The 10,161-nt window shown below is 29.6% G+C and overlaps 1 long non-coding RNA gene across 1 annotated transcript; it reads left to right on the forward strand.

The window, feature by feature from the left end:
- Positions 1–606: 606 nt before the first annotated feature.
- On the forward strand, positions 607–2,611 carry LOC121232011 (uncharacterized). Its single transcript, XR_005930234.1, has 2 exons — positions 607–924; positions 2,096–2,611. It is a non-coding gene; the product is annotated as an uncharacterized lncRNA (long non-coding RNA).
- Positions 2,612–10,161: the final 7,550 nt, after the last annotated feature.

The following is a 10,161-nucleotide window of genomic DNA, read 5'->3' on the forward strand; positions in this document are numbered from 1 at the left end:
ACCCAATTGAATCAATTAAGCTTGCTTGAGCACTTTTCTCTTTCCTAAGGTTTCCATGTCTTAATTTGGGGAAGATGATATAAAATGATGATATTTTTCTATTATCATCTTTTAATTATTTTAGTTTCTAATTTAGTACTTACCCTTTTCTAATTTTTCGATGGATGAATAATAAAAAATATCTACTAAATTTTCTCTAATAGTCTAATTACCAGATAAGATCTCAAGTTTTGAATTCCATAGCTATTTGGTACTTATAGCTACTAGAACTCAATTTTTGTATTTTATACAATTTACTCCTTTCCATAATTAAACAAATATTCAGTAAAATTTTCTTATCAGAATTTTCATATAACATTCTTATCATAATACAAACCATGCAATAATTTTAAAATAAAATTTCTTTCTTGCTCGGATTTATAGTCCCGAAATCACTATTCCGATTTCACTGAAAATAGATTATTACGTACAACTATTCATACTCATATCCTTCTACATTATAACAATATCATACCAATAAGCAAATATAATTCACCTTTTAGTATACTACTTTTACTATGATATTAAATACATCAACGGAAAGGATCCAGATAAAAGTTTGAAAGTAGTAAAACACGAGGGAAAATCGAAACAGAAAACAGAATATCTTTGGCCTCCACTTCAACAAAACGTAAATGGCATCTTGAAAACTGTGCTGGTTTTTTACTTTAAGTAATAATAAAACAATAATAATCTCATGTATCCATGTCATGTATCCATTATCCAACATGTAAAGGGAGAAAAAAGGGAAAGCCAATTGAACTGCATGCATGCCAAGCCATTGCCATTTAATGGGCAAGGACTCTGCAACAGTCTGCAACTCTCTGCGAACTTTGTTAGCCGCGGGTAGCACTCTCTCCATTCCATTTCATAGCCCTGAAAAAGGTTTACTTTCTTTCCTTCTTTTTACTTTTTCTTTTTCAGCAACTTACTGCTTACCCTTTACTGTAATCTTTAATGGCATAAAGTTGGCCATGTTGCCTGTAGTGGTAATCTTTTATTATATAAACATCCTCTATTTCAAAGAATTTTATATGATATATATATTACATGGCAAGTTGAAATAAATTTCTGCTCTTTTTCTTCTCTACTGTCACTGACGGAAATTTTGTCGAGAGATCAGCTCATCAGCTTTCTTATTTTTACAATGCCTATATGATAGTAGCTGTCTTTGTCTTTTTCGAGGAGGGTTATGAAACATCATTCTATTAACAAATTTTAAAAGTGTGTTCCAAGAATATCATTTAATAAAATACGATGTCAATGTATACAGTTTTTTTAATAGAAATGCAAATAAAATCAAGATATATTTTATGTAAGTATGTTTCAAAGTTTATAATTATTTTCTAGTAAAAGTTATTCCTTTCTCCACGGGTTTAGAAAATATTATAAATCAATTTATAGTTTTGAATAAATATTATTATTAATGTTATAAACTAATTTAAATCTTTTAGCAATTTTTAATAAATTCTATAACTAAATATTTATACGATAATTATATGGGATATCCTAAACTAATCATATATTAGAAATACATAAACATTATTTAAAATATCGTTTAGCTTTTGCATTTGCATATAATTATTAAGGTTTTTACTATTAATGTTTTGTTAATAATCCTTCAGAATGTTTGTATTAATATAAATTATCATATTTGTAATTTTAGGGGTTATTTATTTATTTATTTCTGATTAAAATAATTATAATAAATAATGTTTTAAATTATATATTAACTCCTCAAAGTATGTAGATGTTTGTTTTCAGTGGCAGTTATAAGCATATGTCATGTAGAGTTGTTTAGGGTTAAATCTATTGTGACTGTAAATATATGTATATGTTGATTGTCCAAGGAGCAAAGGTGGTTTTTAAAGCTTCACCATCCAATCAATACTAGAGAGATGGTAGGTGTTGTTTTGTCTAGTTGGTTTTGTGTCTGCATCATATCTGCACACATACGACAGGTTGTCATAAATAATACAGTACATCTGGTTTATAATCAACCAAGTTTTGCGAGCTCTAACTCCTTTTCCTGTTTCTTTTTTGTTTTTTTCCCCAGGTTCTAGCAAAATCCTCCCCTTTGTTAAATTATTTTCCAAAACTGGTGTTTTGATTAATATCAAGATTGTAATTGGAAGGTGTACCATCTCCAGATTGAACATTTCATAGCATATGAAAGGGTGGGCAGTAGCAGTGAAGAAATCATGCCTCCATAATGGCATAGGGACCCATTATTTTTGTTTTTGCTACTGCCTCTGAATCTGATGAGGTAAATTGGAAATCAAGAGCCACCAATCAAAAACTACGTGCCCTGCCATGTCATGCCACTCCATATAAACATCAGCATCAGAGAAGATAAGCTCAACATGGGAGGACGACAAACTACCGCCTGGGTTACCTAAGCTACGACACCCAAACATTGACTGATTGTAACCCAATATCGCATTGCTTCTTTCTGCAAGGAAACCGACGTCTCCATAACTCATCTCTATCTAATTTGCAATCAACGGTTGGATCTTGTGACAGTGTCTGTACATGAATTGAGTTCCAAGAGAAATATATATATATTCCGTCCCATTAATTTTTTTTATGCTGTTACTATCTCAACCGACCTTTATATAATTTTTTATTAATTTTTAAAAATATTTTTTTAATTATCATAATCAGAATAAAGTAATATTCCTTATCTGAATTTTTAAACATTATTAAAATATATTAATTTATTTAACAATTTAAATATTATAATAATAAGAAATTTTCAAATCATAATTAAAACATTTTTATCATATTTAATAGACAATATAACTTTATTTCCAACTAGCAAGTATTGAGCACAATAGTAAGGAAGGTTATATTTTTAGAGGGAGATGCAAATTTGAACCTTTGAGACCACATTATTAAGAGAGATAATTACGAACTCTAAATATTAACCATAAAACGAACATGAAAAATATCAAAAAGAAAATATAATTTCACTTCATATAAGCAACACTATTCAAAATAATAACTAAATCACATAATTAATATATAAAAATTATTTTGATCATTCAAATATAGTGCAAATAAAAAAAATATTCACTATTAAATCATTTGTACAAACTATAAAAAGAATATATTTTTTTCTTAATAATCAATAAATTTACTATAATAGCTCAAATATAATATATAACATAATTATAATTATAACAGTCTTGGCGCCTGGGTGGTTGGGTTTAATTTGGGGAACTGTAATATTGCCTTTGCTGAGTTTGGGGGTATTTTCTATGGCAGTTCTGTAGTGTGGAGTATTGGTATTAAGGCTGTGATGATTGAGTCGGACTCGGAGACAACGGTGCGAATGATTCCCCAGGGAGTTGGTGACTGTCATCCGTTTTTCTGTATTATCGAAAGTATACGAGAGTTGCTCAACAGGGATGGGTCATGGCGGTTGAAATACGCACCAAGGGAGGAAAATTTCGTTTCAGACTGGCTTGGTAAGGAAAGTTTGTCGTTAGATAGCGGTTTGATTGTTTATAATGAACCTCCGCCTGCCGTTGTTAACCTGTTAATTGCTGACACGGCCGGTGTTGCCTGTTGCCTTTCCTAGGTTTTTTCCTAGATGTTTTGCTTCGGGTATGTCCCTCTTGTTTATCACCAAGAAAGTTGTATTATTTATAAAGTTTTATATATGAAATATAAAATTCTTTATTATCTATCTATCATTTAAATCATTAATTGAATTGTTATTACGAGTCAATGGACACCAACTCGATTAAAGAAATTATGAAAATTTTCTTCTATAATTAAAATAAGTTATATTATTTAATAGTACTTTAATTTTTTTAAAAATAAATAAAAATTTTGAGCATGAGATTTGAACACATGTTATTTACATTATTAATACACTAATTTTACCATTAAATCAAAATAAAAATTTTACCATTAAATCAAAATTTATTTTAATATAATATTATAGTATTATGCATACTTTATTATTTTAATATAATATTTATAGTATTATGCGTACTTTTATTTGGTTAAAATCAAATAATAATGAATTTTTTAATCATATACTTTTTGTAAAATAATTTATGTTAAAAATTAACAAAATATATATTTTTTCATTTATTTCTTAGCTTTTCTTTCACGTTGGATAAACAAAATTAGATTGTTCTAAGTAAAAGTAAGAGATGCTAAACTTCCTTTACTTTAATAAAAAAATTATTTAAATAAGGAAATGAATTTAATATTCATACAATAGGGTAAATAAAATACTTTAATCCATATTATTTTTATTATCATTTATATAAAAAAATAAATTTAATTTATTTTTTGGTATAATCAAAGTATCATTCATATTCATATTACGGTTCATAAAAATTAATCTTTTTAAAGATTTGTAGCTGTCACTCCTAACAAACTATCACCAAGAATTTTTTAAAAAATACATAAATAGAGTAGACATTCAATACAAAAATAAATAAATAAATAATTTAGTTGGAAAAAATAAACTCTTAATAATGGTTGCAAACTTTGATGGCCTCAACTAAGAAATTCAATAGATCTTAAAGAAATGGGTATTGTATCTTTCTAACAAAATTTAATGGTGCTACTATAAAAGTACCACAGTGTGAGATACAATATAAATTAATTCTTAAAAAATATTTAAAAACCAATTAAATACAAATAGATAAGTTGAAGGTGAAAAATACAATACCCATTTCTTTAAGATCCATTGAATTTCTTAGTTGAGGCCATCAAAGTTTGCAACCATGCGTTTCCAAGAAAATGCATGCAAAAGTGCAAGGCAGTATAAACTAAGGAAACTAAAAACAAAAACAAAAATGCATGTTAATATAACCTGTAGAAATAAAAAGAAAATAAATTGAAAACGGTGGACTTTATTTTACTTTTCTTGGGACAACATTATTATAGCTCTTTGATCGTTTTAAATTGTGATTCTTTTTACCATTTTTTATATCGGTAATGTAGAAAAAATTCACTTTCATTTATTGAGAAAAGTGTCTAAAATGATGGGGGTTAGCGATGCGTTAATGCAAACAAGTAAAACAATGGTGGAGAAGAAGAAGAAATAAGGTTGTAGGAGGAAGCTTCTTTAGGAAAATAGTTTCCCCACCATGGTGCAGATGGTTTGTGGAAACATTATCCCCGCGACACAATGTCTACTCATCACGAACCAAGAACTAAAATAGAGTGAAAGAAGAGAAATTTCTTAAAGGGAATTTAATGTGAATTGTCTAGAGTTAATAGTTGTAATGAATGTTAAAGTAAGTAATTTATAAGGTGTCGATTGAGTTTTAGTTCAGTTAATATTGATATTGTTGTTATATATAATGTAAGAGGATGTAAATTCAGGTGCACTGAAATGTATTATTCTCTTATTTTCAAGTTTCCGTGCCTACTTGGTCTACGTGATAAGATCAAAAGAGTTATTTCATTGACCAAAACTAGTGTTTTTTTCATAATCGGATTGACTGGTCGGACCAGTTGGACCGGGAACAAGTGGAGGTACTGGTCCAGAGATAGGGATTGAATCGATTGCACCAAGCTAAAAAAATAGTTGAACCAATTTTCTCTATTTTTTAAATATTCCTTATTTTTATGAATTTTTTAATGATTTATTTGATTGAACTGGAAACTGGTGGTCTAACTGGTTCAATCATTGGCCTAGTTTTGAAGAAAGAAAATATATAAAAGAGAAAATAATTTTTTTTCTTTTTTTATCATATGTCAATTTTTAATTAGCTGTTTGTTTTTTAAAACGACTTAGCGATTTAACTAACGGAGGTATCGACTTGAGGAAAAAATAGTTTAGGTACCAAAATAAGAAAAAAGCATCACTTAAGTACCAAGTTGTGGGTTAAGCTTCTTTTTTTTTTAAAATAGACTTACACGTTTGTTTAATAATGGTACCAACTTGAGAAAAAAATATAATTTAAATATCTATTGTGGCAAAAAAAAATTTAAATACTAATATGAGAGAAAAAATAAAATTTAAATACTAATTTGGGGGTTAAGCAAAAAAATGCAAAGAAAACATTGCTTATAAACATTAGATATATGAAGATGTAGAAAAAGATGAGATGACCATTTCTGGTCCTTCAGAATTCATACAAAGTAAATTGGTTTGTATATGGCTTTTTGGTCCCTATTGGGTAGGGCCGAAGTTAAAAACTATTAGCTTACAGCCCCGAAATAATAAGGGGTTTTGAGTCTTCTGCTTTAAAATGCTCTTTCTACCCATCCGAAAGTTCATTGGTAAAAGAAAAAGGCTACGATCACAAATATAAAACAAGCAGTGCATTCAGTAGGTTTGCTTCAATTCATGTAAAATGGTGCAATATAAAAGTAGTTAATTCATGGTTCAATATTCCAAACGATCTTCTTCTTTGTATTTTGGAAGATTTTTTGTTTTGTAATTACTGTCCTTAGTTGAAATAAGAAATAAATTCAGTAATTGTCCCACCATTACATTGTGCACTTACTAACAATGAAGATATGTATACGTTCTTCTTCTTCTTCTTCTTCTTCTTCTTCTTCTTCTTCTTCTTCTTCTTCTTCTTCTTCTTTTTTGTGCAAAACAAAAATAATTATATTAATAATATCAAAACTATAAAAGCCTTGTTGATCAATCAAATTCAAAACCTGAGACCCATCGAGAGCCACATACTTAACTTTCCAGGGAGAGGAAATAATTAATATATACAAAATTTACTGATCTCTCAAATTTGGTGACACTGACAGCAGCATATAGCATTTGGTTTCTCTCTCTGGATGGTCCAAATCATCGCCATGACATTGCATGTGCATCATGTGATGTGATCTTATGTTTCACTACAATATATTGAATTATATAGCTTATCTGTCATCAAATGAAGAAGCCCCTTGACCCCATGACGGATCAACAATTATTATCATATATATCATGTTCATTTCCTACTGTCACTATATATAGTTCAGCTAGGGTTTTAAGGTTGAATCATTCGATGTTGTTTGGAACATTATTGTTGAATTTGGCATTGCATGTCACAATTGGTCTAGAATATACATATATTGGATGGTGTTGAATCTATTGTTAGCTAGCCTGCAGCTTGTTTGTTCTTTATTAATCAACATCTGATGTCTTGTTGACAAGGATGTTAAGTTAGAGATCGCGGATAATTCATCTAGTGATTGAGGGTCGTACGATTATGGAAGTTCTAGAGTGATGGAAGCTCTTGAGCATGATTTGATTTGACACTAATACAGATGAGTGAATGATGAGCCACAATAATCTTGTCGTGGCAAGATATATGTTGCTTAGCCAATATATTACTTGGCGAAGTATGATCAGTCTTAATCTCTTTTAGTTAGGGACATAAACCTGACGAGGTCAGCCTAACGAGGGGTATCTATTTTTCATTTTGAGAATGCATGGTTAGATATTACTACATCAATATTGATGTTTGAGATTTTAAAAATGAATATCTTAAGTTGATGGTTGCATGCTCTCCCAGTAAAGAATATTCCAACTACCAATGGTTTATCAACGACAGTGATGAATATTCAAATCTGAAGAAATTGCTTGAGAAATCGAAAGCGTGCAAATTAGTAAATTACTTGATCTTAACACAAAGTGGTACTGACAATAAATAATAATGTTGGGCTCTTTCGTACAAGTATGATAATTAAAATGAGTATATTCTAAAATTCCGAGGGGTTGAATACAAATTTCAATTCCAATGATATACACATTTGAAAGAAATAGGTTAGATCTGAAAGTAGGTCAGAATCGATGTACTTGTTCCTAAGCAGGGGCGTAGCTACAAGGGTTGGCAACAGTCCCAATCCCTCTTAAATAGAAAATTTTTTATTTAGGCTCCATTAAAATTTTTACAATTTTATATTAATAAAGGTAAAATTGCACTTTAATACCTCTAAAAAAAATAAAAATTTAATTTAATCTTTTAAAAATTATAAAGATAGAGATTATTAAAATGATGAAATTACAATTTTTACTATCGTAAAACTTATAATTTAATTTCGACCCCTTTAAAGAAAATTTATGAATTTGCCCTTGTTCCTAACACTATTTCATTTTCAGTGATCCATACACATATCTTCCTACTATTCCATTTATGGATTTGGATCATCTCTTTCATCCATGCCTTTTATAGGCGTAATTCATAGCACATCTCACCAACTATATTATTAAAGGTAAATTATACTGCAGGTCACTCTTAAATAGTGACGTTTCTATTTTAATCATTTTAAATTTTTTTATTAATTTGGTCACTCTAATTAAAATAATTGCTCGAATTGGTCATTTTCATTATAAATTTCATTACTCCACTAATGAATTGCTGATATGACATTTTTTTTAACTAAAGTTAGAGATTGCTCGAAATAGTCCAAAAACACTTTTTGTTTTTGGTTTATTTGCAACATAAAACTAAAGCTTGTAAGTTTTTTCTTTCTTTCTTTTTTCTTCTTCTTATTGTTTGTTTCTTGGGAAAAGTAATAGAGGAAAATGAGGACAGTTTTAACTGTTTTGAAATAACTCAACCCCATTGTCACCCTCAACTTGATATCCTCGTCATTGTTTCTCTTGTCTTGGTCCTAGTCTTATTGTTTGTCATGGGGTTCTTGTTCAGATGCCTTAAGAAACTCTGATGAAGTAATCCCACGTCAATTGCTCAACATAAAGAAACCAAGAGTAAGGGAAAATATATTGTTGGTGGTGGTGAAAGGTTTGTTAGGAAATTCAGCTGGGATGAGATTAAGGATGTTACTAAAGATTTCTCACTTGTGATTGGTCGAGGAAGGTTTAGCATTGTCTATTTGGCTAACTTGTTTGTTAATTCAAGACAAGGTGCAGTTAAAGTCCACATCAGCGATGATCGACTTATCCAAGTGTTTAAACAAGAACTAGATATTTTGCTCCGACTCCAACATGACAACATTGTTAAGCTTCTTGGTTACTGCGACGATTTAGGTACGTTGCGTGAGTCTTTTGCTTCACTCTTCAAAAAGGTAAAAAGACAAGTCCTTTTTTCTAGATTAATTGAAAACTTTTTAATATGTTTAAGAGGAAGGGGCCTTGGTGTTTGAGTACATTCATAACGGAAACTTACAAGAAGAGTTACACGAAAGGAATAAGGAAGTACTTCCATGGAAGACTATGATCGGATGCATAGCTATAGGTAGTAGGCTCCAAAGTTTTGCAAACTTCATGTAAGGTGGTGTATAATTGTTGTTTTTTAGGGATAATAATTTTGTAAATTTGTTTTTCATGAGTAAACTTATGTGTGGCATTGTGTTTGATGTAAGGAAATTAACTAGTTACTTGGTGTACACATCTGTTTGATGGAGTATGGATAATGAAGACGTCATCAAATTTACTTGGCTTAGATTTGTGATTCGCCCTTTTTCTCTTAATTTATATGAATGATTATAATTATATTTTTCATTTAATAATTTTAAAATAGTTATTTTAATAAATTAAATATAATTATGAAAATGCTTAAAAAATTTTAATTATTACTAAAAAATTTTGCTGACGAATTTCAGTCCTATACCAACGACAAAATAAAAAAAGGTCAAATATGTCTTTATTGACGGAAATTGTCTGGCAATCCGTCACCATATCATATAGTAACGTGCTGATAGAGATTACTGTCGATAAAGGTATGGTAGCATCCTAAAACGCTTTACTGACGGCAAGCCGTCATTATAGGATTAGAGATATTACGCCTATAGGTTTTTACTGATACGCCCCTATAGCTACGATCACCTTTTCGTCGAGGTATCCCTTTTGACCATTGATATAAATCTTTAAGATATGTAACGACGGATTTTGAGGCTTACACCGACGGAATTATTCTATTGGTATATGGCAATTTTGTTATAGTGTCATTACTATCCAAACAACTGTAGCTAAATTTGATGATTAAAGAACCAAATAGGCATTGACCATAAAATTTGTTACATTACATTAAACATTATGTTCAATTCTCTGGCAACAAACTTATATGTAGTTTTTTGGCATAATATTTTTTTTTGCTCTTGTACTATAATTAAATTATCATTTTGATACATGTATTATTTTTAATTTGTCTCTATTACTCACCTATATACTTTTCGCTA

This window comes from Gossypium hirsutum, chromosome A07 (assembly GCF_007990345.1).
Source record: "Gossypium hirsutum isolate 1008001.06 chromosome A07, Gossypium_hirsutum_v2.1, whole genome shotgun sequence".
NCBI lineage: Eukaryota > Viridiplantae > Streptophyta > Magnoliopsida > Malvales > Malvaceae > Gossypium > Gossypium hirsutum.